Here is a 27,671-nt window from a genome sequence, read left to right as displayed (position 1 = left end):
TTTAAAAAATGATCAATCTAAAACTCATTAAGGACATTTTCTGAAGTAACTCAGCTAAAAATAAAGTAAAAATTTTAATTTGAATATGTCTGACCCCAAACCCATGCTCTTTGCACTATGTAATGCTACTCTCCTACAGGGTATATAATGATCTAAAATGTTTTAGGGAAACTAGTTCGACAGCTTTAAGGACATAAAAAAGATGGCTGGAAAACAGTTTCTGCCTTCAAGATGATGGACAAGCATGTGTGACAAGGGGCGCCTGGGTGGCTCATATAGTAAAGCACCTGTCTTCGGCTCAGGTCATGATCCCAGGGTCCTGGGATTGAGTCCCACATGAGGTAGCCTGCTTCTCCCTCTCCCTGCTGCTCCCCCTGCTTGTGCGCATGAAATAAAATCTTTTTAAAAAATAAGGTTTATTTCTCACTCATGCTATACATTGATTGCAGATCAACCAAGGCATTTCTGCTCACATTTAATTGGTCAAAGCAGGTCACATGGCCAAGCCAGATTTCAAGAAAGCTGAAAGTATAAAATAAACTTCCTGCAGGAAGAGACACCAAATAATGGTAAACAGAATAACATCTACCATAATATGTAAACCAAACACTGATATATATGTACCATGTGGTGAATTTTTTAATGGTGTCTTATGGCAGCAGAGAAGAAATCTAACTCTGGCAGGGGGGTGGCAGGGAAAAGGGGACATGAGAGGGCATGAGGAACAAAACATTTGAGCAGAGTTTGGAATCAATAGGCTGTTGATCAAGAGGATAAAACAGAAAAGGACAATCAAAGCAGAGAAAACAGTATCTTTAAATCAAGGAATTCTTAAGAACTGTGTGTATGTGTCTGTGGGAGGGAGAATGACTACAAATATCATACTTCCTAATACTAAGATGTACATTCCCCCAACCCAGTGTTGACACTTCAAAATATGTTCATAATCAATGTCAAAGAAACCTACCAATTTCTATTGCTGACAATATCCTGGATTAAGATACCCTAACAGAAATACCTAACAACAAACTAACAGCTACAACAAAAGAAAACTTTAAACATAATTCACTGGACTGCCCCAAAAGTAAGGAATCATAAAAGTAAGTAGGTTACTAAGGTCAGCTTTAGCTGTAAGGATTTCTATAGAGCACGGGAAACCCTGAGTTTAATCCAAGTTGAGGAGGAGAGGAGATAAAGCCCCAGGTCCGTCCAAAATGAGGAGGCTAATAATAAACCCTCAATATAAAGCCTGGGCTTCAAAAAGCTCCACTCATAGTTCAAATATAAATAAGGCATAAATCTCAAGTCATAGCATAGAGCAACAAGGAAACTTGCCTATCTTTACTCAGTCTGGATTGAAAGAAAATAAAATCTCCCATTCCTGAATGGAAAGGGATAAAATAGTAACTTTAGAGTGGAGAAACCTAGCAAACACCACCTTAATTACATAATCAGAGTAAACATCACAACATGTTGATATCCTGTACATCCTGACATGATGTGATAAGAAGAACATTTTACCACTATGGATTTTTCACAAAACCTATATCCCAGTCTAATCATGAGAAAAACATCAAACCTAAATTGAGGGCCAGTCTACAAAATATATAACCAGTACTGAAAATCATAAAGGTCATAAAAAGCAAGGAAAACTTGAGAAACTGTCATAGACAGAGGAGACTAAGGAAACATATGACTGAATGCAGTGTGGTATCTTGGATGGGATCCTGGAACAGAAAAAAAAATTAGTGGAAATCTGACTAAAGTCTGGAGGTTAGTTAGTGCATATAAGAAAGTGTGTAAGATGAAGCAGGAAAGAGTATCCAGTGGAAAAAAGACAGTCTCTTCAACAAATGGTGTTGGGAAAACTGGACAGCCACATGCAGAAGAATGAAACTGGACCATTTCCTTACACCACACACAAAAATAGACTCCAAATGGATGAAAGACCTAAATGTGAGATAGGGATCCATCAAAATCCTAAAGGGGAATAATGGCAGCAACCTCTTCAACCTCAGCTGCAGCAACTTCTTGCTAGACATCTCTCCAAAGGCAAGGGAACCAAAGGCAAAAATGAACTATTGGGACTTCATCAAGATAAAAAGCTTTTGCACAGCAAAGGAAACAATGGCCAAAACCAAAAGACAGCCAATAGAATGGGAGAAGATATTTGCAAATGACATATCAGATAAAGGGCTAGTATCCAAAATCTATAAAGAACTTATCAGGGGCGCCTGGGCAGCTCAGTTGGTTAAGCATCTGCCTTTGGCTCTGGTCATGATCTCGGGGTCCTGGATGGAGCCCCGCGTTGGGTTCCCTGATCGGTGGGGAGTCTGCTTCTCCCTCTCCTCCCCGCTCATGTGTTCTCTCTCGCTATCTCTGTCTCTCTCAAATTAAGTAAATAAAATCTTTTAAAAAAAGAAAACTTATCAAACAACACCCAAAGAACAAATAATCCAATCAAGAAATGGGCAGAAGATAGGAGCAGACATTTCTCCAAAGAAGACATCCAAATGGCCAACAGACACATGGAAAAATGCTCAACATCACTTGGCATCAGGGAAATACAAATCAAAACCACAATGAGATACCACCTTACGCCAGTCAGAATGGCAAAAATTAACAAGTCAGAAAACGACAAATGTTTGGTGAGGATGCGGAGAAAGGGGAACCCTCCTACACTGCTGGTGGGAATGCAAGCTGGTGCAGCCATTCTGGAAAACGGTATGGAGGGCCCTCAAAAAGGTGAAAATAGAGCTACCCTACGACCCAGCAATTGCACTACTGGGTATTTACCCTAAAGATACATATGTAGTGATCCGAAGGGGCACCTGCACCCCAATGTTTATAGCAGCAATGTCCACAACAGCCAAACATAGAGCCCAGATGTCCATCGGCAGATGAATGGATAAAGAAGATGTGGTATGTATATACAATGGAATACTATGCAGCCATCAAAAAAGAAATCTTAACATTTGCAATGATGCAGATGGAACCAGAGGGTATTATGCTAAGCAAAATAAGCCAATCAAAGAAAGATAATTATAATATCTCACTGATATGTGGAATTTCAGAAACAAAACAGGATCATAGGGGAAGAGAAGAAAAAATAAAACAAGATGAAACCAGAGAGGAAGACAAACCATAAAAGACTCTTAATCATAGGAAACAAACTGAGGGTTACTGGAGGGAAGAGGGGTGGAAGGATTAGGAAACTGGGTGACGGACATTAAGAAGAGCATGTGATGTAATAAGCACTGGGTATTATAAAAGACTGATGAATCACAGGCCTGTCCCTATGAAACCAGTAATACATTATATATTAATTAATTGAACTTAAATAAAAAATGTTAAAATGGAAAAAAATGTGTAAAATGTTAAGATTAGGGGAGCCTGGGTACAGAGTACACAGGAATTCTTTGTATGTGTCTACAAATCTGAAGTTATTTTCAAAAAATTATTTAAAAAAAAAAAAAACCTTTTGCCCCCTGCCCCCCAAAAGCATAATCTCAATACCAATTCATGGAATTTAAGTGGTCCTAAACACCTCAAGCATATCATTGCATTTAAAGTGGTCCCAGGTTGGTTATGATCTGGGATAACTGTTAAATTATAAATCCTCTCTGGATTCAAACCCATGACTCAATTCCCACACACACACACACACACACACACACACACACACAAAAATCCACCAAAAATTAATCAATCAATCACAAAATATCCAAGGAAACAAGAATTTAATCTGAGTTGAAGAATGAGAGGTCTTAAGATGGCTAAGAATTTTCTGGAACTGCTAAAAGTACCAATTCAAGGAAGTCACAAATCCCAAGCAGGGTAAGAAAGAGAGGGACATAGGGTAGGAGATAAGGAGTAGAACAGAGGTGGTAGGGGAAATAAAGATAGAAATAAAGAACAGACAGAAATAGGCAGAGATATAAAGAGGGAGAGTCAAAAGACAGAGACAGACAATCTACATCTAGACACAACCAATTGAAACTACACAAAACTAAAAACAAAGATACAGTATATGAAGCAGCCAAAATACAGTTATACCCAATAAGCAAAGAATATGTATTCAAGTGTACATGGAACATTTATGAAAACTGACCCTACACTAGGTCGTAACATGGTACTTAACAAATTTAAAAGAACTGGTATTCTTATATCTTGAAATTTAAAAAACACTTTTCTAAACAATTAATGGGACAAAGAACATCATAACGGATTTTGGAAAATACCCACAACTGAACGATAATGAAGAAAATATATCTCAAATGGGAAGAATGCAAAAAAAAAAAAAGTGGTGTTAGAAAATGTATAGGCTTAAATGCTTTATTAGAAGATTTGAAATTGAGTTAGAAAAACAGTAGAATAAATCCTAAAAAAAAAAGAGAAAGAAGGAGATGATAAAGAACAGTAATTAGTAGAAACAGAATACAAATACATAATAAAACAAAGCCAAAATTTATTATTTGAAAGATAAAGGGAAAAAAGGGGAGGAGGCAAAATAAGCAATATTAATAAAAAGGAGATAAAATCTCATATAAATTTTTTTTAAAGATTTATTTATTTACTTGAGACAGAGAGCTGGGGGGGAGGTGGGCAGAAGGACAGAGTCTTAAGCAGATTCTGCGCTGATTGCGAAGCCTGATACGGGGCTCAATCTCACGACCTTGAGATCACAACCTGAGCAAAAACCAAGAGTTGGTTGTTCAACTGACTGAACCACCCAGGCGCCCCTCAGATAAAAATTTTTATTAAGAGTAAAAAATACTGCCAGGATTAAACAGAAAATAAGGTAATATGAACAATTTTATGCCAATAAATTTGAAAACTTAGATGAAATGGATAAATTCCTCACTAAAACTGACTCAAGAGCAAAAACGGAACATGAATAGTCCTATAGCCATTAAAGAAAATGAATTCATGGTTAAAAATCTTATAAGCAAGACGCAAGAGCCAATCAGCTTTACAGATAAGTTCTACCAAATTTTCAAAGAATACGTAACTCTAATTTCATAGAGAATGCTAATCTCATACAGAGGATATACAAAAAAGGAACACTCCTCAACTCATTTTATGAGGTTAAATTTACCTTAACACCAAAATTAGACAAAAACAGTACAAATGGAAATTTGCAAACTAATCTCACTCACAAGGATATTAAACACATCACATCAGCAAACCAAATCCAGCAAAATATAAAAAATATACATCATAAGTTGGACTTATCTTCAGAAAGGTGATTAGTTTAATATTGAAGATTAGTTTATGCAATTCAGCTCATTCAAAGAATAAAAGAAAAAATCATATAACTAATTGAGCAGATGCAGAGAGTAGCCACTAAATTTGATTTAGCCTCAGGGGCGCCTGGGTGGCTCAGCTGGTTAAACGACTGCCTCCGGCTCAGGTCATGATCCTGGAGTCCCGGGATCGAGTCCCGCATCAGGCTCCCTGCTCGGCAGGGAGTCTGTTTCTCCCTCTGACCCTCCGCTCTCTCTCATTCTCTCTCTCTTTCAAATAAATAAATAATATCTTTAAAAAAAAATTAAAAAAAATAAATTTGATTTAGCCTCAATAAACTAGGACTAGAAGGTAACTTCCTTAACATGAAAGAGGGCATCCAAAATAATACTTACAGAAAACATCATATTTAATGGTAAAATGTTGAAAACACTGCTTTTAGGTTGGGGAGAAGACAAGGATGCCTGCTATCACCACTTCTATTCAACCTGTAGGTAGCAGACCTAACCAGTGAAGTAACAGAGCAAGAGATAAAAGGTATAAAGAAGGGAAAGGGGCAGAAACAAAAGCAGGATTATTTATAGATGATAGGAGTATCAATACTATCAATATAAAAAAAAGAAATACACAGAAAAATTATTTGAATTAATAATAGGGCTTAAAAGGGTTAAAATCACTTAATTCCTAGAATCAATTTACACTAATACAATCTATGTAACTTAGGCCTCTCTGACCTCAAATACCACACAAAGCTATTTATAATTTAGAACTCTTATAATTCCTGTCTAATTTTAGAAACCACTGCATTGTGACTTTACCAGGTTAGAACAAAATTAAGTATAAGATGTACCTGTGGGCTTTAAAGGATTTACATACAATAAATAAAATCTGTCCAACATGAGGTCAAAAGCATGCTGTCCCAGATCTATGTTTAATTCTTTTCTGTAGTCTAATAGTATTATTTGAGATTTGTCACAGTTATATCTCAATACAGCTGGAAAAAATATTTCAGTTTTTACTTAATAAAATTCCAATATTCATATGTGAAAATAAAAAGACTAATAATGCTGAAAAAAAATTTTTTCCCCTAAATATATGACCTACCACGTGTCACACAGGTCTATCTACAGTTTGGCCAATGGTCAAGATCTTTCCCACACTGACATTACTCCAAAAAGTGATAGTTACCTAATGCAATCTATCCATCTACCTTTTCATAAAAAATTTATTGAGAGCCTACTAACATTGTCGTGGTCCCTGGGATAAAGGAGAAAACAAAATTAAGTGCCTGGTCTCATGAAGTTTTCATGATGATGATGATAATAGCTGCAAACATTTAGAAACTGTATTATCAGATGCTGCTCTAAGCACTTTACAAGCACACACGCCACCCTTTGATATAAGTACTTCCCTCATTTACAAATGAGGAAACTGAGGCATAAAGAAGTAATTCTCCCAAAAATACATGAATAGAAAAGTAGCAAAACTAGGATTTAAAACCCATTCAGTCTGCCTGCCTTCCAATTCTAAGCTCTTGAATCACTACACCACACTTCAGTTGTTGTAATTTCTAGAGAAAAACTAAAATATGGTAGAGGAATATTGGAGGAGAGTATAATTTTATATACAGTAGTCACAGCAGGATTTTTTTAATTTTCTACAGCCTTGATTCAACATCTTCCTTTGAAAATCCCCTCAAACCTGTCTTCCCACAGTCTCTCCCCATCTTAGTTACTGATGATTCCATCCTTCAAGTTACTCTGACCTGATTGGTCAGAATAGGATATACCTATGTTGAGAAACAACTCCCAAATCAGTAGCTTGACAAAACAAAACATTTTATGTTGCTCATGCTGAGTTCACTGCAACTCCAGGCAGTTATCCTCTAAGTGGTGACTTTACCATCCAGTTCCTTTAATCTTGTGGCTCTATAATTTCAACACAAGGCCTCCTTCCCAGCAAGAAGAACCAGAGAAGGCTATAGGGGCTTTACTCTGCCTCAGCCAAGCACATCCTTACACAATTCACTGGCCATAACTAGTCATGTGGCTTCACCAAACTACAAATGGAGATAAGAAGGGAAATGTCAAATATGCCCAGGTAAGAACTGGATACTGGTGAGCAGTATCATATCGTCCTTGACTCCATTTTCTTTTGTAGCCCACATGTAAAACTTCGGCATATCTTATCAGTTGTACCTTCAAAATACATCCAGAATTTAACTACTTTGCACTACCTTTACCTTACCACTCTGGTTCAATCCTCAATCATTTCTGACTTAGATTATTACAATGACCTTCTATCTCACTGCTTCCATACTTGCCCCCACTACCCACCCCCGTCTTCATCCAAACACCAAGTGGTCATGAACAAAACCTCCAACTGCAATGACTTCCCAACCCATTAAAAAAGAAAAGTTCTTAAAATGACCTTCTAGGCCCCCAAGGATAAACCTGGGCAACAGTTATCTCTCTGACTCCATCTCCTACTACTTTCCTTTTCCTTTACTTTGTTCTAGACACAGACCCTCTTTGAGATCCCTTGAAGATGACAGAAATGCTCCTATCTCATTGCCTTTGCAAAGGCTATTCTTTCCATCTAGAATACACTTCCCTCATATACCTACATGGTTCAGTTCCTCAGTTTCTTCAGGTCTTTGAGCTCAAATATCACCTCTGAAGTGACACCCTCTCTGACCATCCTATTTAAAACTGACCTCCCCTCACTTCTGCTCCTAGCAACCCAGACCCCCTTTCCTTGCTATATTTTTCTTTTTAACACATGCCATCTCTTACATACTAATATATATTATTTTTATATTTATTCACATTCCCATCTAGATAGAAATTCTATAAGAGTGGGGTTTTGCCTCTTTTGCTCACTGCATTCATTAAATATATTTTTTATATGAAAGAATGAAGATATCATTTGTGCAGAGAGAAACACTTAAGAGAGTAAATGACCTATACAGATCTCTGAGAAAAGAGAATATCCATAGAGGGTAAAGACCCAGATCCATGAGGTCTTGTGTTTGTCTGAGGAACAAAAAACATGCCTGGAGGCCATTTGGTGAGGGAAAAGAGTAAGAAAATGATAAATGATATTAAGGATGCACTAGGTGTCAAGTCACATAGAGACCTTGACTTTTACTCTGAATAAGATAGGAATCCTTTGAACAGTTTTGAGCATAGGTTGGGACATGACATGAATTAACTTGACTTCTGGGTAGAAAATGAGTATCAGACAAAGGGCAGAAATAGGAGACCACTTAGGAGACTTACTATACTTCTGTAGAGAAGAGATGATGGCATAGATAAGAGTGGTAATGTGAAAATTTTAAGAACAATTGAAATCTGGATAGAAATTTAAGAGATAACATAGCAAAGGAAGTGGGATTACGAAGTCTAGAGTCCAAGTCTTCAGTCCAAGTATGAGCTGAAGATATAATATTGGAAGTCATCAGCACACAGATGGTAGTCACAAGACTAGATAAAGGAAAAGAAAAACAGATGGAAGAAAGGACCTTCACTTGGAATGAAAAGATGAAATGACAGACAGGAGGATAGAAAGAAGCCTAGAGAGAAAAGGAAAAAGAAAAAGGATGGGATGAAGTCTAGATAGATAGAAGCAAGGGATAAATGTATATATTCCCAGAAGGAAGGATGGATAGAATGACTGATGAAAGGAAAGGAGGGAGGAAGAGCAGTTAAATAGGATAACGATGCTATGACACATGGGAGAAAGAAGGACACATGACAAACTCTCCCTCTTCACAGATGACATGATACTTTATGTGGAAAACCCAAAAGACTCCACGCCAAATTACTAGAACTCATACAGCAATTCAGCAATGTGGCAGGATACAAAATCAATGCACAGAAATTAGCTGCTTTTCTATACACTTACAGTGTAACTGTAGAAAGAAATTATGAAATCAATTCCATTCACAATAGCAACAAAAACCATAAGATACCTAGGAATAAATCTAACTAAAGAGGTAAAGGATCTATACTCTAGAAACTACAGAACACTTATGAAAGAAATTGAGGAAGAGGGCGCCTGGGTGGCTCAGTTGGTTAAGCGACTGCCATCAGCTCAGGTCATGATCCTAGAGTCCTGGGATCGAGTCCCACATCAGGCTCCCTGCTCGGTGGGGAGTCTGCTTCTCCCTCTGACCCTCTTCCCTCTCGTGCTCTCTATCTCTCATTCTCTCTAATAAATAAATAAAATCTTTAAAAAAAATTAAAAAAAAAAAGAAATTGAGGAAGAGGCAAAAAGATGGAAAAATGTTCCATGCTCATGGATTGGAAGAATAAACATTGTTAAAATGTCTATCCTGCTCAGAGCAATTTACACTTTCAATGCCATCCCTATTAAAATACCAGTGGCATTTTTCCAAGAGCTGGAATAAAAAAATCCTAAAATTTGTATGGAACCACAAAAGACCCTGAATTGCCAAGGGAATGATGAAAAAGAAAAACAAAGCTGGAGGCATCATGTTGCCTGACTTCAAGCTATATTACAAAGCTGTGATAACCAAGACAGCACGGTATTGGCACAAAAACAGACACATAGACCAATGGAACAGAACAGAGACTCCAGAAATGGGACCTCAACTCTATGGTCAACTAATCTTTGACAAATCAGGAAAGAATATCCAATGGAGAAAAGACAGTCTCTTCAATAAGTGGTGCTGGGAAAACTGAACTGCTACATATAGAAGAATGAAACCGGACCATTTCCTTACACCATACACAAAGATAAACTCAAAATGTATGAAAGACCTCAATGTGAGACAGGAATCCATCAAAATCCTAGAGGAGAACATAGACAATAACCTCTTTGACATTGGCCACAGTAACTTCTTTCAAGAGACGTCTTCAAAGGCAAGTGAAACAAAAGCAAAAATGAACTTCTGGGACTTCAACAAGATAAAAAGCTTCTGCACAGCAAAGGAAACAGTCAACAAAAAACTAGGAGGCAGCCCACGGAATGTGAGAAGATATTTGCAAGTGACATTACAGATAAAGGGCTGATATCCAAGATCTATAAAGAACTTTTCAAACTCAACACTCAAAAAACTAATAACCCAGTCAAAAAATAGGCAGAAGACATGAACAGACACTTCTCCAAAAAAGACATACAAATGGCTAATAGACGCACGAAAAGATGCTCAACATCACTAGCCATCAGGGAAATACAAATCAAAACCATAATGAGATACCACCTTACACCAGTTAGAATGGCAAAAATTAACAAAACAGGAAACAACAAATGCTGGCAAGGATGTGGAGAAAGGGGAACCCTCTTACACTGTTGGTGAGAATGCAAGTAGGTACAGCCACTCTGGAAAACAGTATGGAGGCTCCTCAAGATGTTAAGAACAGAGCTACCCCATGACCCAGCAATTGTACTACTAGGTATTTACCTCAAAGATACAGATGTAGTGAAAAGAAGGGGCATGTGCATCCCAATGTTCATAGCAGCAATGTCTACAATAGCCAAACTGTGGAAGGAGCTGAGATGCCCTTCAACAGGATGAATGGACAAAGAAGATGTGGTACATATACACGATGGAGTATTATTCAGCTGTCAGAAACGATGAATCCCACCATTTGCATTGACCTGGATGGAACTGGAGGGGATTATATGTTAAGTGAAGTAAGTAAAAAAGACAATTATCATATGGTTTCACTCATATGTGGAACATAAGCAATAGCACAGAGGACCACAGGGGAAGGGAGGGAAATCCAAAGGGGCAGAAATCAGAGAGGGAGATGAACCATGAGACTATGGACCCCAAGAAACAATCTGGGGGTTTCAGAGGGGAGGAGGGTGGGGGGAGGGGGTAACAGGGTGATGGGTATTGAGGAGGGTACGTGCTGTGATGAACACTGGGTGTTACACTTAAATAATGAATCACTGAACACTACATCGAAAACTAATTATGTATTATACAGTGGCTAACTGAACATAATAATAAAAAAAAAGCAAGAGTATATGGGACAAAAATGCAAAGAATGATGGGGTAGAGAAGCAAGAATGGACAGAAAGACAAGGAGTGGGGGATAGGATGGTAAGTGAGAAAAAGGGGGAAATAGGACAGAGGTAGGAAGGAACAATCCAACTGAAATTTGAGAATCCTAAGATTTCAGTAACAAAAAAAGGGTCAGTTTGGTTTAATTACTAATAAGTGAGTTATGAACCAGTCACGGACCTCAAACACATCCCAAATAGACTTGATTTCACAGCTGAAAGTAAGATATGTCTCTTTCTTGATGCATGCTATATAACTATACATAGAACTTGTTCTATGCTTAGAGAAATGTATGAAGTAAAACTAAATGAACCCAAAATATATCACCATTTCTTATTTGGCAAAAAGACTAATTTAGATTCACATTAACTTTTACTCTTTTTAGAGACATTTGAGAGTTAATTATTAGCAATCTAATAAAATGTAGAATCACATATTCTGAAGTGTAGTCTTTCATTTATACAACCAACATTTGGGCACCTACATAGGACACAAAAAATAAATCCAGATTCTAGTTCTCAGAGCCTCCAAGTTTAATGAGAATAAGACATGCAGCAAATTTATTATAGTAATTAATACACTGTATTATTGAAGTCCCTATTATTTTCTTTTGTTTTTGAAGTCCCTACTGTTAAAGGACATATAAAGGAAGGCAATTAGGCTGAGGAATATCTGTAGTAAAGTTTTACAAAGAATATGACTGATCTGGATCTTTTAGGAACTACTGAGTACTTTGTAATAGCACTTTATTTTTTTAAAAGATTTTATTTATTTTTATTTTTATTTTTAAATTTTATTTTATTATGTTATGTAGTTTTTGATGTGGTGATCCATATTCACTGTTTTCATAAACATCCAGTGCTCCATGCAGTACGTGCCCTCCTTGATACCCATCACCGGGCTAAGCCATCCCCCCACCCCTCTCCCCTCTAAAACCCTCAGTTTGTTTCTCAGAGTCCATAGTTTCTCATGGTTCATCTCTCCCTCCGATTCCCCCCCTTCATTTTTCTCTTCCTTCTCCTAATGTCCTCTATGCTCTTCCTTATGTTCCACAAATAAGTGAAACCATATAAAAATTGACTTTCTCTGCTTGACTTATTTCACTTAGCATCATCTCCTCCAGTCCTATCCATACTGATGTAAAAAAAAAAAGTTGGGTATTCATCCTTTCTGATGGCTGATTAATATTCCATTGTATATATGGACCACATCTTCTTTATCCATTCATCTATTGAAGGGCATCTCAGCTCTTTCCACAGTTTGGCTATTGCGGACATTGCTGCTATGATCACTGGGGTGCATATGGCCCTTCTTTTCACTACATCTGTGTCTTTGGGGTAAATACCCAGGAGTGCAATTGCTGGGTCATAGGGTAGCTCTATATTTAATTTTTTGAGGGACCTTTACACTGTGTTCCAAAGTGGCTGTAACAAATTACATTCCCACCAACAGTGTAAGAGGGTTCCCCTTTCTCCATAACCTCTCCAACATTTGTTGTTTCTTGCCCTGTCAATTTTTGCCATTCTAACTGGTGTAAAGTGGTATCTCAATGTGGTTTTGATTTGAATTTCCCTGATGGCTAATGATGATGAACATTTTTTCATGTGTCTGTTAGCCATTTGTATGTCTTCTTCGGAGAAGTGTCTGTTCATGTCTTCTGCCCATTTTTTGACTTCATTATTTGTTTTTTGGGTGTTGAGTTTGAGAAGTTCTTTATAGACCTTGGATACCAGCCCTTTATCTGTAGTGTCATTTGCAAATATTTTCTCCCATTCTGTGGGTTGCCTCTTTGTTTTGTTGACTGTTTCTTTTGCTGGGCGGAAGCTTTTCATCTTGATGAAGTCCCAAAAGTTCATTTTTGCTCGTTTCACTAGCTTTTGGAGATGTATCTTGAAAGAAGCTGCTGTGGGAGATGTCAAAGAGGTTACTGCCTCTAGGATTTTGATGGATTCCTGTCTCACATTGAGGTCTTTCATCCATTTTGAGTTTATCTTTGTGTATGGTGTTGGAGAATAGTTGCAGCGAATATCATCCTGAACGGGGAAAAGCTGAGAGCCTTTCCCTTAAGATCAGGAAACATCAAGGATGCCCACTATCACCACTACTGTTCAACATAGTACTAGAAGTCCTAGCAACAGCAATCAGACAACAAAAAGAAATAAAAGGTATTCAAATTGGCAAAGAAAAAGTCAATTCTCTCTTTTCGCAGATGACATGATACTTTATGTGGAAAACCCAAAAGACTCCACCCCCAAATTACTAGAACTCATACAGCAATTCAGTCATGTGGCAGGATACAAAATCAAGACACAGAAATCAGTTGCTTTCTTATACACTAACAATGCAACTGTAGAAAGAGAAATTAGAGAAATGATTCCATTTACAACAGCACCAAAAACCATAAGATACCTCAGAATAAACCTAACCAAAGAGGTAAAGGATCTATACTCTAGGAACTACAGAACACTCATGAAAGAAATTGAAGAAGACACAAAAAGATGGAAAAACATTCCATGCTCATGGATCGGAAGAACATTGTTAAAATGTCTATGCTACCCAGAGCAATCTATACCTTCAATGCCATCCCAATCAAAATTCCAATGACATTTTTCAAAGTGCTAGAACAAACAATCCTAAAACTTGTATGGAATCAGAAAAGACCCTGAATTGCCAAGGAAATGTTGAAAAAGAAAAACAAAGTTGGGGGCATCATGTTTCCCGATTTCAAGTTATATTACAAAGCAGTGATCACCAAGACAGCATGGTACTGGCACAAAAACAGACATGTAGACCAAGGGAACAGAACAGAGCCCAGATATGGACCCTCAACTCTATGGTCAAACAATCTGAGTTACTAAAAGAAATGTATTTATATATCCCTCCATGGTTATGAGTTTGTTTTTCTTTTTAGTTTTTTTTAGGTTTTTTTTAAAGGTATATTTTATAAGATTGTATTTATTTATTTGAGAGAGAGAGTGAGTCAGAGAGAGAGAGAGAGAAGGGGCAGGGAGAGGGGCAGAGGGAGAAGCAGACTCCCTGCTGAGCAGAGGCTCCATTCCAGGACTGAGCTGAAAGCAGAGGCTTAACCGACTGAGCCACCCAGGTCCCCCTCTTTTTAGTTCTATCAGTTTTGGCTTTTTGCATTTTGGGGCTATGTCTCACACATAAAATTAGACCTAAATATCTTCCTTGAGGACTCACCATTTTAATATTCATGAAGTATCCCTCTAGAGCTCTAATAACAATGCTTCTTTACTTTAAATTCTACTTTATCTGATATTAGTAACACCATACCACCTTTCTTTCTATTAGTGTATGCACAGGCATATCTTCTTCCATGCTTTTTTACCTTCAGTCCATCTTAAGCTCCACATTTAAGGTGTATTTCTTATAAACATCATATTTTAGGTTGAACCACATGAAACTGCTAATATTATCCTGTTTTTGACCTACAAAAACAGAAATTTCATAGCTCAAAATCTCATAGTTTTTTTAATTCAAACCATCTTTATTAATTGGAAAATATGGTCCATTTATAATTAAGAGTTACTGACATCCACAAGTTTTAACTTTACCTTCTTAATATTTGTTCCACTTGTTCTATGCCTCCTTTGTCTTCTTTTTTAAATTTTTATTGTTATGTTAATCACCATACATTACATCATTAGTTTTTGATGTAGTGTTCCATGATTCATTATTTGTGCATAACACCCAGTGCTCCACACAGAATGTGCTTTTTTTTTTCAGAATGTGCCCTCTTTAATACCCATCACCAGGCTAACCCATCCCCCCACCTTCCTCCACTCTAGAACCCTCAGTTTGTTTTTCAGAGTCCATTGTCTCTCATGGTTCGTCTCGCCCTCTGACTTACTCCCCTTTATTCTTCCCCTCCTGCTATCTTCTTTGCATTATTTGTTTCAGAAGTACAGATCTATGATTCAACAGTCTTGCACAATTCACAGCGCTCACCATAGCACATACCCTCCCCAATGTCCATCACCCAGCCACCCCATCCCTCCCACCCCCCACCACTCCAGCAACCCTCAGTTTGTTTCCTGAGATTAAGAATTCCTCATATCAGTGAGGTCATATGATACATCTCTTTCTCTGATTGACTTATTTCACTCAGCATAACACCCTCCAGTTCCATCCACGTCGTTGCAAATGGCAAGATCTCATTCCTTTTGATGGCTGCATAATATTCCAGTGTGTATATATACCACCTCTTCTTTAACCATTCATCTGTCGATGGACATCTTGGCTCTTTCCACAATTTGGCTGTTGTGGACATTGCTGCTATAAACATTGGGGTGCACGTACCCCTTCGGATCCCTACATTTGTATCTTTGGGGTAAATACCCAGTAGTGCAATTGCTGGATCGTATGGTAGCTCTATTTTCAACAGTTTGAGGAACCTCCATACTGTTTTCCAGAGGGGTTGCACCAGCTTCCGTTCCCACCAACAGTGTAGGAGAGTTCCCCTTTCTCCACATCCCCACCAAAGTCTGTCGTTTCCTGACTTGTTAATTTTAGCCATTCTGACGGGTGTGAGGTGGTATCTCATTGAGGTTTTGATTTGGATTTCCCTGATGCCAAGCGATGTGGAGCACTTTTTCATGTGTCTGTTGGCCATTTGGATATCTTCTTTGGAAAAATGTCTGTTCATGTCTTCAGCCCATTTCTTGATTGGATTATTTGTTCTTTGGGTGTTGAGTTTGATAAGTTCTTTATAGATTTTGGATACTAGCCCTTTATCTGATATGTCATTTGCAAATATTTTCTCCCATTCTGTCGGTTGTCTTTTGGTTTTGTGGACTGTTTCTTTTGCTGTGCAAAAGCTTTTTATCTTGATGAAGTCCCAATAGTTCATTTTTGCCCTTGCTTCCCTTGCCTTTGGCAATATTTCTAGGAAGAAGTTGCTGCGGCTGAGGTCGAAGAGGGTGCTACCTGTGTTCTCCTTTAGGATTTTGATGGACTCCTGTCTCACATTTAGGTCTTTCAACCATTTGGAGTCTATTTTTGTGTGTGGTGTAAGGAAATGGTCCAGTTTCATTCTTCTGCTTGTGGCTGTCCAATTTTCCCAACACCATTTGTTGAAGAGACTGTCTTTTTTCCACTGGACATTCATTCCTGCTTTGTCAAAGATGAGTTGACCATAGAGTTGAGGGTCCATTTCTGGGCTCTCTATTCTGTTCCATTGATCGATGTGTCTGTTTTTGTGCCAGTACCATACTGTCTTGATGATGACAGCTTTGTAATAGAGCTGGAAGTCCGGAATTGTGATGCCGCCAGCTTTTTCTTTTTCAACATTCCTCTGGCTATTCGGGGTCTCTTCTGGTTCCATACAAATTTTAGGATTATTTGTTCCATTTCTTTGAAAAAAGTGGATGGTATTTTGATGGGGATTGCATTGAATGTGTAGATTGCTCTAGGTAGCATTGACATCTTCACAATATTTGTTCTTCCAATCCATGAGCATGGAACCTTTTTCCATTTCTTTGTGTCTTCTTCAATTTCTTTCCTGAGTATTTTATAGTTTTCTGAGTACAGATCCTTTGCCTCTTTGGTTAGATTTATTCCTAGGTATCTTATGGTTTTGGGTGCAATTATAAATGGGATCAACTCCTTGATTTGTCTCTCTTCTGTCTTGTTGGTGTATAGGAATGCCACTGATTTCTGTGCATTGATTTTATATCCTGCTACTTTACTGAATTCCTGTATGAGTTCTAGCAGTTTTGGGGTGGAGTCTTTTGGGTTTTCCACATACAGTATCATATCATCTGCAAAGAGTGAGAGTTTGACTTCTTCTTTGCCGATTTGGATGCCTTTGATTCTTTTTGTTGTCTGATTGCTGTGGCTAGGACTTCTAATACTATGTTGAATAGCAGCGGTGAGAGTGGCCATGCCTGCCGCATTCCTGACCTTAGGGGAAAAGCTCTCAGCTTTTCCCCATTGAGAATGATATTCGCTGTAGGTTTTTCAGAGATGGCTTTTATGATATTGAAGTATATACCCACTATCCCTATACTCTGAAGATCAAGTATCAAGATACTTGATCAAGAAAGGATGCTGTACTTTGTCAAATGCTTTTTCTGCATCTATTGAGAGGATCATATGACTCTTGTTCTTTCTTTTGTTAATGTATTGTATCACACTGAATGATTTGCGGATGTGGAACCAACCTTGCAGCCCAGGGATAAATCCCACTTGGTCATGGTGAATAATCCTTTTAATTTACTGTTGGATCCTATTGGCTAGTATTTTGGTGAGAATTTTTGCACCCATTTTCATCAAGGATATTGGTCTGTAGTTCTCCTTTTTGATGGGGTCTTTGTCTGGTTTTGGGATCAAGGTAATGGTGGCCTCATAAAACGAGTTTGGAAGTTTTCCTTCCATATCTATTTTTTGGAACAGTTTCAGGAGAATAGGTATTAATTCTTCTTTAAATGTCTGATAGAATTCCCCTGGGAAGCCATCTGGCCCTGGGCTTTTGTTTGTTGGGAGATTTTTGATGACTGCTTCAATTTCCTTAGTGGTTATAGGACTGTTTTCAAGTTTTCTATTTCTTCCTGGTTCAATTTTGGTAGTTGATACATCTCTAGGAATGCACCCATTTCTTCCAGGTTATCTAATTTGCCGGCAAAGAGTTGCTCATAATATGTTCTTATAATTGTTTGTCTTTCTTTGGTGTTCGTTTTGATGTCTCCTCTTTCATTCATGATTTTGTTGATTTGGGTCATTTCTCTTTTCTTTTTGGTAAGTCTGGCCAGGGGTTTATCAATCTTGTTAATTCTTTCAAAGAACCAGCTCCTAGTTTCATTGATCTGTTCTACTGTTCTTTTGGTTTCTATTTCATTGATTTCTGTTCCGATCTTTATTATTTCTCTTCTCCTGCTGGGTTTAGGCTTGATTTGCTGTTCTTTCTCCATCCAGCTCCTTTAAGTGTAGGGTTAGGTTGTGTATTTGAGACCTTTCTCGTTTCTTGCGAAAGCCTTGTATTGCTATATACTTTCCTCTCAGGACTGCCTTTGCTGTATCCCAAAGATTTTGAACAGTTGTGTTTTCATTTTCATTGGTTTCCATGAATTTTTTGAATTCTTCTTTAATTTCCTGGTTGACCCATTCATTCTTTAGTAGGATGCTCTTTAGCCTCCATGTATTTGAGTTCGTTCCGACTTTCCTCTTGTGATTGAGTTCTAGTTTCAAAGCATTGTGGTCTGAGAATATGCAGGGAATGATCCCAATCTTTTGGTACCGGTTGAGACCTGATTTGTGACCTAGGATGTGATCAATTCTGGAGAATGTTCCATGGGCACTAGAGAAGAATGTGTATTCCGTTGCTTTGGGATGGAATGTTCTGAATATGTCTGTGAAGTCCATTTGGTCCAGTGTGTCATTTAAAGTCTTTATTTCCTTGTTGATCTTTTGCTTAGATGATGTCCATTTCAGTCAGGGGGGTGTTAAAGTCCTCCAGTATTATTGTATTGTTGTCAATGTGTTTCTTCGCTTTGGTTATTAATTGCCTTATAAAATTGGCTGCTCCCATGTTAGGGGCATAGATATTTACAACTGTTAGATCTTCTTGTTGGATAGACCCTTTATTAGGATATAGTGTCCTTCTTCATCTCTTATTACAGTCTTTATTTTAAAATCTAATTTGTCTGATATAAGGATTGCCACCCCAGCTTTCTTTTGGCGTCCATTAGCATGGTAAATGGTTTTCCACCCCCTCACTTTCAATCTGGGGGTGTCTTTGGGTCTAAAATGAGTCTCTTGCAGACAGCATATTGATGGGTCTTGTTTTTTAATCCAATCTGATAGCCTGTGTCTTTTGATTGGGGCATTCAGCCCATTTACATTCAGGGTAACTATTGAAAGATATGAATTTAATACCATTGTATTGCCTGTAGGTGACTGTGACTGTATATTGTCTGTGTTCCTTTCTGATCTATGCTGCTTTTAGGTTCTCTCTTTGCTTAGAGGACCCCTTTCAATATTTCTTGGAGGGCTGGTTTCGTGTTTGCAAATTCCTTTAGTTTTTGTTTGTCTTGGATGCTTTTTATCTCTCCTTCAGTTTTCAACGAGAGCCTAGCTGGATATAGTATTCTTGGCTGCATATTTTTCTCGTTTAGTGCTCTAAAGATCTCATGCCAGTCCTTTCTGGCCTGCCACGTCTCTGTGAATAGGTCTGTTGCCAATCTAATATTTCTACCATTGTAGGTTACATATCTCTTCTCCCGAGCTGCTTTCAGGATTTTCTCTTTGTCTCTGAGACTCGTAAGTTTTACTATTAGATGTCGGGGTGTGGACCTATTTTTATTGATTTTGAGAGGGGTTCTCTGCGCCTCCTGGATTTTGATGCCTGTTTCCTTCCCCACATTAGGGAAGTTCTCTGCTATTCTTTGCTCCAATATATCTTCTGTCCCTCTCTTTTTTCTTCTTCTGGGATCCCAATTATTCTAATGTTGTTTCATCTTATCGTATCGCTTATCTCTCGAATTCTGCCCTCGTGATCCTGTAGTTGTTTCTCCCTCTTTTTCTCAGCCTCTTTATTTTCCATCATTTGGTCTTCTATATCGCTGATTCTCTCTTCTGCCTCATTTATCCTAGCAGTTAGAGCCCCCATTTTTGATTGCACCTCATTAATAGCCTTTTTGATTTTGACTTGGTTAGATTCTAGTTCTTTTATTTCTCCAGAAACGGTTTCTCTAATAACTTCCACACTTTTTTCAAGCCCAGCTAGTATCTTTAAAGTCATGATTCTGAACTCTAGGTCCGACATCATACTATTGTCCGTATTGAGTAGGTCCCTGGCAGACGGTACTACCTCTTGTTCTTTTTGCTGAGGTCATTTTTTTCGTATTGTCATTTTGTCCAGAGGAGAACAGATAAATGAGAGAACAAAATGCTAACAGGTTAACAACGTCCCCAGCAAATATACTCTATACAAATCAGAAAAGACCTGAAACCAGGGGAAAAGAAAAGGAAAGAAAGAAAAAAGAAAGAGAAAAAAAGAAAAAGAAAAAGATAAAAACAAACAAAAACAGAACAAAACAAAACAAAACAGAATATGATCAAATATCATCAGGCTAGTGCATAGATCAGTGCCACACACTAGATTTTGGGTGTATTTTGGTCTGTTAGAAGAAAGTGCCTCCTAAAATTTTAAAGGGAGAAAGACTTATATATGTACAAAATAAGAGTTGATACAAAGAAGGGATGGAAGATGACTGTAAAGATGAAACTTATAAAAGGTTTTATAAACGGAATTGATAAGAAGTTTGAAAGAAGAAAGAAGAAAATTAAAAAAAAAAAAAGAAAAGAAAAAAAATGGGAGAGATTGTGATCAGGCAGGAGACTAGAACAAAGCCATACACTAGTGATTTAGGGTATATTTTGATCTGTTAGAAGAAACTGTATCTCAAAATTTTAAAGAGAGAAGAACTTATATATATATATATATATATATATGCCAAAAATAAGGGTAAGTACTATGAAGGGATAAAATATGACTCTAAAAATGAAAAATAAAAAATGTTTTTTTAAAAAAGGGATTTACAAGATGTTGGTTGAAAAAGGGAAAAAGAAAAATTAAAAAAAAACAGTTAAAAAATTAACTTTGAAAAACTAATGAATCATGGTAAAAAAGCCATGAATGCTATGTGCAGTATTCCCCTAGCGCTGGAGTTCTCCCGTTCTCCTTGATCGGTAAACTTGGTCTTGGCTTGCTGGCTGTTCACGCCGATCTTCTGGGGGAGGGGCCTGTTGCCGTGGTTCCCAAATGTCTTTGCCGGAGGCAGAACTGCCCTGCCCTTGTCGGTCCCAGCTAAGCAAGCTGCTCGGGTTTGCTCTCAGGAGCTTTTGTTCCCTGCAAGCTCTTGGCACAGCTTTGGAGGACCAGGGTGAAAATGGTGGCCTCCCAATCTCTGCCCGGAGGAGCTGAGAACTCGGAGCCCCGCTCCTCAGTGCGCCCCCAGAGAAAAGCAGTCAATCACTCCCATCTCCCTGGTCTCTGGCCGCACTCCGTGCTCACCCAGCCTGTGACCAAGTGTTTCTATCTCGGGCACCCGACCCCGTGTGGAGTCTCCAAACCCAGCAGATCCCTGCGGTGCGCTCCCGCGCCGCTCCTCCCAGGGGAGGAAGGGGAGTCTCCCTGGCTCTGCCACTTGTTGGGTCCCTGCTGGAGGTGCAGTGGCCTGAGTGGGCCGCGGATAACAGTTTATGGCAACCCCGAGCTGAGAGCCCGTGCCTCGGCTCCGTCTCTGCAGCCGGCTTCCCCGCTCCGATACCTGGGAGCTCTGCTGCACTCAGGCACCCCCGGTCTTTCTGTGACCCCGAGGTTCCTGAGATCACAGTGTCCCGTGAGGGTTCCAGCCCCCGCTTAGCCACTGGAGCGATGTCCCTCAGCGAAGCCGACTTCTAAAAGTTCCCATTTTGTGCTCCGCGGCTCTATCACTTGCCAGAAGCAGCCGACAGAGGCCCCCTCCCCCGCCATCTATCCTCCCGAATATTGCCTCAGATTCACTTCTCCTCATTTCCTACCTTCCAGAAAGTGGTCACTTTTCTGTTCAGAGAGTTGTTGCTACTCTCTTCTTCGATCTCCTGTTGAATTCGTAGGTGTTCAGAATGGTTTGATCCCTATTCAGCTGATTTCCTGAGACCAGACGAAATCCAGGTCTCCTACTCCTCTGCCATCTTGCTCCGCCCACCCTCTTGTCTTCTTTTAAATTATTTTTTCACTATGCTATTTTCCTCCACTCTTAGGCTGTTATAACTTCTTTTTAGAGGTTACTTATAAGTCAAAATATAATCCCTAATTTCTTGAAATCCAATATAAATTTGTATTTTTATTGATTCTCTAACAATGCAAAGATCGTAGAATATACTGACTCCATTTAACATAGATACATATAGAAAACATATTCTTATTGCTTTGAACAGCTGGTATTCATTCATTCACTTACTCATTCAGTATCCACATGCTAACAGTTTCTATTACTTAACTTCTGTATTTGTTGTTTTTTTTTAAAGATTTTATTTATTTGAGACAGAGTAAGCCAAGAAAGAACTATCGGGGGGAGGAGCAGAGGGAGAGGGAGAAGCAGACTCAACCGAGCAGGGAGCCAGATATGAGGCTCAATCCCAGGACTCCAGGATCACGACTTGAGCCCAAGACAGACACTTAACCAAATAAGCCACCCAGGTGCCCCACTCTTCTGTATTTCTATCTAGAATCTTTTTCTTTTGCCTGACAAACCCCTTCTAGAACATTCTTCACATTTGATCTGCTACTCCTGGATGATTTTCTCTCCTCTCCTTCTGGAATTTCAATACAAATATGCTAGACCTCTTTGCCATGTCCTATATGTCTCTCACACTGTTGTATATTTTCCATCCTAATGTGTCTCTGCTTCAGTCTGGTTATTTTTTCTGAACTATCTTTCAGTTTACTAATTCTTTCCTCAGCTACATCTAATCTTCTGTTAAACCTATTCACTGAGTTAACAATTTCCGCTTTGTATTTTTTCATTTCTAATATTCTTATCTGATTATTTTCATAGCTTTTTTCCAAGATTCTCTTTTATCCAATTTCTTGAAAATATTAATCATGATTGTTTTAAAGTCCATGATTAATAACTCTAATATCTGGATTTCTTATAGGTTTGCTTCTAATTATTTTCTTCTTTCACTTCTTCATGGTTTCAGTAATTTCTTCTCTTTTAGTATGCCTGGTTATTTTTGACTGCATGCCAAGCATTATGTATCTAAAAAAACTATAGGGTTGCCTAGGTGGCTCAGTCGGTTAAGTGTCTGACTTCAGCTCAGGTCATGATCTCGGGGTCCTGAGACTGAGCTCTGCATCAGGCTCTGTGCTCAGTGGGGAGTCTGCTTGTCCCTCTCCCTCTTCTTCTGCCTTCCCCCCTCCCCCCACTTGTGCTCACATGCCCATGCTCTCTCTAAAATAAAATCTTAAAAAAAAAAACTATAGTCTCCTTTATAGAATTACTAACTTTTGCTTGTAGCACTTCTAAAATAAAGTCTAATATCATTAATCAATCAATAATTCAGTTGATTTAATGCTGGATTTCAGGGCTTCAACAGGCTGTTGCATTCAAAGTCTGCTCCTAGAGTACTGCCCTTCAAGGATCCCAAGCCAAAGTTGAGAATTTTCAAGGGTCTTTATTCCTTGGTAGGCTCTGAACTCCATTATTTTCCCCTTCTGACCCCATGAAACTGCTGGAAATTCTGCTAGGCTTCTTAGTCACAATTTCAATTTTCAAAAGTGACTTCTGGGGTGCCTGGGTGGCTCAGTCATTAAGCGTCTGATCAGGCTCTCTGCTCAGCGGGAGGCCTGCTTCTCCCTCTTCCACTCTCCCTGCTTGTGTTTCCTCTCTCTCTGTCTCTGTCAAATAAATAAATAAAATCTTAAAAAAAATAAAGTGACTTCTGCATTAAGGAAAAAGCAGCATCAAATGCCAGGTTCAACTGTCTTCATTTCCCTTTTCTTCTAGATCCTATTCCACCAATTCTTAATAACTTTGTAACTCTCCAATGACTTCAAAGAGATTTTTTTTCAGGTTTTCTACATGCTTTTAGCAGTTAAGTTGGCCTAAGACAACCTAATCAGCCATTTCCAGTAGCAGATATGCTGAGGAGTTCGGTTCTACATATATTTAGTCTGAGGTGTCTATTAGATATCCAAGTGGACCTGTTAATTATTAAATGATGTACGTAACCCTGCTATTCAGGAAAGATATTTTGATAGTTAGACATAAACTTGGGATTCATTGTATAAACGGTATTAACAGCTGTAAGGCAAGATGTATGGATGAAATGACAGATGGATAGAAGTAAAAAGAAAAGGAGCTGTAGAAGGAAAGCCTCAAGGAAGTGAGGACATAAAAAAGGAATGGACTCAAGAGTAAGAGAGAGATACACAGGGGGAAAGAAAATAGGAAGAATAGTAAGAGAAGCTACAAAAACTGGGAGGATACAGGGGAGACTATGAGGAGAACTAGGCAGAAGATGGCAAGGGGAAGGAGGCTGGGAAAAAGAATTGTAGGACGCATGCAACCACACACACACACACACACACACACACACACACACACTCACAAAAGAGGGAGACAGAGTAAGGAAGAAAGCTTGGCAGAAAGGATAGGCCTTTATAAGACAGATCTCTGAAAGAATGACATGGATGAAACAATCAGTCTTTGAAAGGACAAACTAACCAAACTTACGACAGATGGATGTCTAGATGTCACTTAGGAAGTTAGGAGGCAGGAAGAATGAAGGCAAGGAATGGTGGATTGGAAGGGAAAGAAAGGGACAGACACTTGGATGAAGAGAACTAATGGGAGGTCAATGTAAGGGCTCTAAAGAAAAGAAGAAAAATGGAAGAATGAAAAATATCCAATTAAGATAGCCACTAATATGACCCAGTTTTCAATGCAGGGTGAAGAGAAGGAGAGAAACCTTTCTTAAATTCCAAAAAAGAGGGTCTGGACCTGTCATGGTCCACAGACTCTAACTGCATGTGTTTGCACATCTGAAAATAAGAAATGTTCCCTGACCACACAGATATTACATAATCATACCAAAAAAACCCATATTCTAAATAAAGAAAAAACAACAACAGAAGTGCACTTAATGAACTAACTGTACAAACTACAGTATCTTATTTAGGTAAAAAGTCACATTTCAGCCTGTACTAACTTCTACTATCTTTCTGGCCCCTAGTAAGCCTACTAGGATCCATACCATTTTAATGCTTCCATAGTAAATTACCAGTGACTAATAAAATGCAGAAAAGCATATCAGAGGCACTTTCAATCATTCATTCATTCATTCATTCATTCTTTAAATCAACATTTGAGCATTTTCTTGACATACAATAATAAATATAGATTCACATTCCTTAAGGCCTCCCAAATTTAATGAAAATAAGGTATAAAAATAAACTATTAGTTATTAAAAGTATTATAAAACTTCATGGCACTAAGGAAACACAGAAAAGTCAAATCTGTTAAGGAGGACTGTAAGGTTTCACAAAGATGTTTGATATGTTTGGGTCTTTTACTATCATAGCATTGTACTTTATAACAGCAGTGTAAGATGATCTTTAACAGCAGTATCATATATCTTCTGGAACTGAATTACACTAGCACATGTATATGTAATTTACTCCACCCTCATTTAAAAAAATCACATAAAAGTATTTGTAATCTAGGCCTCATACTAATCTTTATCTATTTTTAGAGAGCATTGCATTTTGACTTCAAAAGGACCAGCAAAATCAGGTAAGAGAGCTATTTTGGGGCTTTAGGAGACTTACAGGGAATTAAATAAAATCTGTTAAACATTTGTAAAAGGCAAACTATCTTAGAGAGCTATATATAGTGGCTTTCTGTAGTTAGCCTGAAAGAAATTTCTTTTCTGAAAAATATTTAAAAATGCTGCAAGTTATACTGATTTTTCTGATCTATGACCTAAATTACACACAATTATCTCAAGTTTGCCAGTGGTTTTTCCCAATCGTAACCAAGTAAGAACACCCCCCCCAAAAAAGAAATAAGGGGAAAAAAGAAGAAATCAAGAAGTTCACAGAAAGTAAACCACAGGGCACCTGGGTGGCTCAGTCAGTTGAGCGTCTGCCTTCGGCTCAGGTCATGATCTCAGGGTCCTGGGATCAAGTCTCGCATCAGGGTTCCTGCTCTGTGGGGAGTCTGTTTCTCCCTCTACCCCTCCCCACTGCTCATGATCTCTCTCTCTCTCTCAAATAAATTAAATCTTAAAAAAAAGATAGTAAACCACAGTATTATAATTAGATTTGTGACTCTTTCCCAAAATGACAGTACCTACTCTCACCACAATGGCAATCCCTTGAACAATGCCATGTAATCATTTTCCCTCAATAAATATGTTTTGAGAATCTATTATGCACTATGAACTGCACTAGATGTTAGGGCCATAGTTATTTAAAAAAAAAAAACATTCCTACCATTTATTATGTAGCTTATATTTTAGTGGGGAGGGATGCAGACAGAAAAATAAAGGAATGAGTCAGATGGTAATAACTGAATATTACAAGATTAAAGAGAAAATGGTGATTTTATACAATAAAGGAATGGAGATTGTTATTTCACATAAGATTGTCAAGTAAATCCTCAGTGATAATGGAACACTTATGCAGACACCTAAAGGAAAGTGAGGGAACAAGTCACACTGGAAGAAAAACATTCTGTGCAGAGGGAATAGCATATGTATAGTTCATATGAATATGCATAATATCTTTGGAAGAATACTCAAGAGATTAGTATGGCTACAGCTTAGTGAAAGGTAGAGTGCTAAGAAATTAGGTTAGAAAGTTATCAAGTTCCAGTTCACACAATATCTTATAAAGTATTATATGGACATCACATTTTATTCTGAGATGTCATTACAGAATTAATCTTACTTATGATTATAAAGGATCATAACAGGTTAAAGGAGAGAAAAGGAAGAACCAGGGAACTCTAAAAGGAAACTACTGCAACATTCTATGCAGTGGCTTTGGTCGAGATAATTAATACATAATTATGAGACATGGTCTGAGCTTGGGTACATTTTGAAAGCAGAGCCAATATAATTTAATCAATACGTTTAAAGTTAAAAAAATAAACAAATGCAAGCAAACAAGCAAGAACCAAAAACAATAAGTTTAGGGAGTAAAAAATGGAGTAAATTTTTTTTCAGATATGTGAAAAAGAATGAAAGAAAACTCTCTATAAAAAATATAAACTGAAATAAAACAATGATATAGTTAAAAAGAGAATTATGTAATGGAAAGCTGATATAAAGAAATTTTACAAAATGAAACAGAGAAGCAAAAGATGGAAAGTATGGAGAAGTAAGACATTAAGAAAGCATCTAACAAGTGTACAAATGGAATTCCAAAAAGAGAAAGGAGAATGAGGTAGGAGCACTATTTGAAAAGTTAACAGCTGAAGAATTTTCAGAACTGATTAAAGATACTAACTCAAAGGTTCAAGGAGCCTTACAAATCAAGAGGAATGAATGTAAAAAAACAAAACAAACAAAAAAAAACCACACCAAGATCCATTACTGAAAAGCTGAAGAACATACCAGAGAAAGAGAAGATTTAAAACTAAACAAAAACAAAAAAAAAAACCCACCCTCAATAAAGTAACAGCAGGCATGGCAGCTGACTCTACTCCATCTCTAATATGTTGAAAGAAAATAATTGTCGACCTAGAATTCTACACCCAGCAGAAATAAGGACAGAAAGACAGTACCATTAGACAAACAAAACTTGAGTGTGCCACTAGCAGTCCTTCACTACAGAGCATTCAAAAAGATATTAATGTAAGAGAAAGTGATTTCAAGT

The 27,671-nt window shown here is 38.0% G+C and overlaps 1 protein-coding gene across 5 annotated transcripts in view; it reads right to left on the bottom strand.

Annotated features, from left to right (window-relative positions):
- The window catches only part of CRY1 (cryptochrome circadian regulator 1), a 120,209-nt gene that overhangs the window by 68,113 nt on the left and 24,425 nt on the right, over positions 1-27,671 (bottom strand). The gene's annotated exons all lie outside the window — the stretch shown is intronic.

The sequence above is a fragment of the Zalophus californianus genome, chromosome 9 (genome assembly GCF_009762305.2).
Source record: "Zalophus californianus isolate mZalCal1 chromosome 9, mZalCal1.pri.v2, whole genome shotgun sequence".
NCBI classification, from domain to species: domain Eukaryota; kingdom Metazoa; phylum Chordata; class Mammalia; order Carnivora; family Otariidae; genus Zalophus; species Zalophus californianus.
Note: the sequence above shows the minus strand (reverse complement) of the source record. Positions and strands in the feature narration are given on the sequence as shown.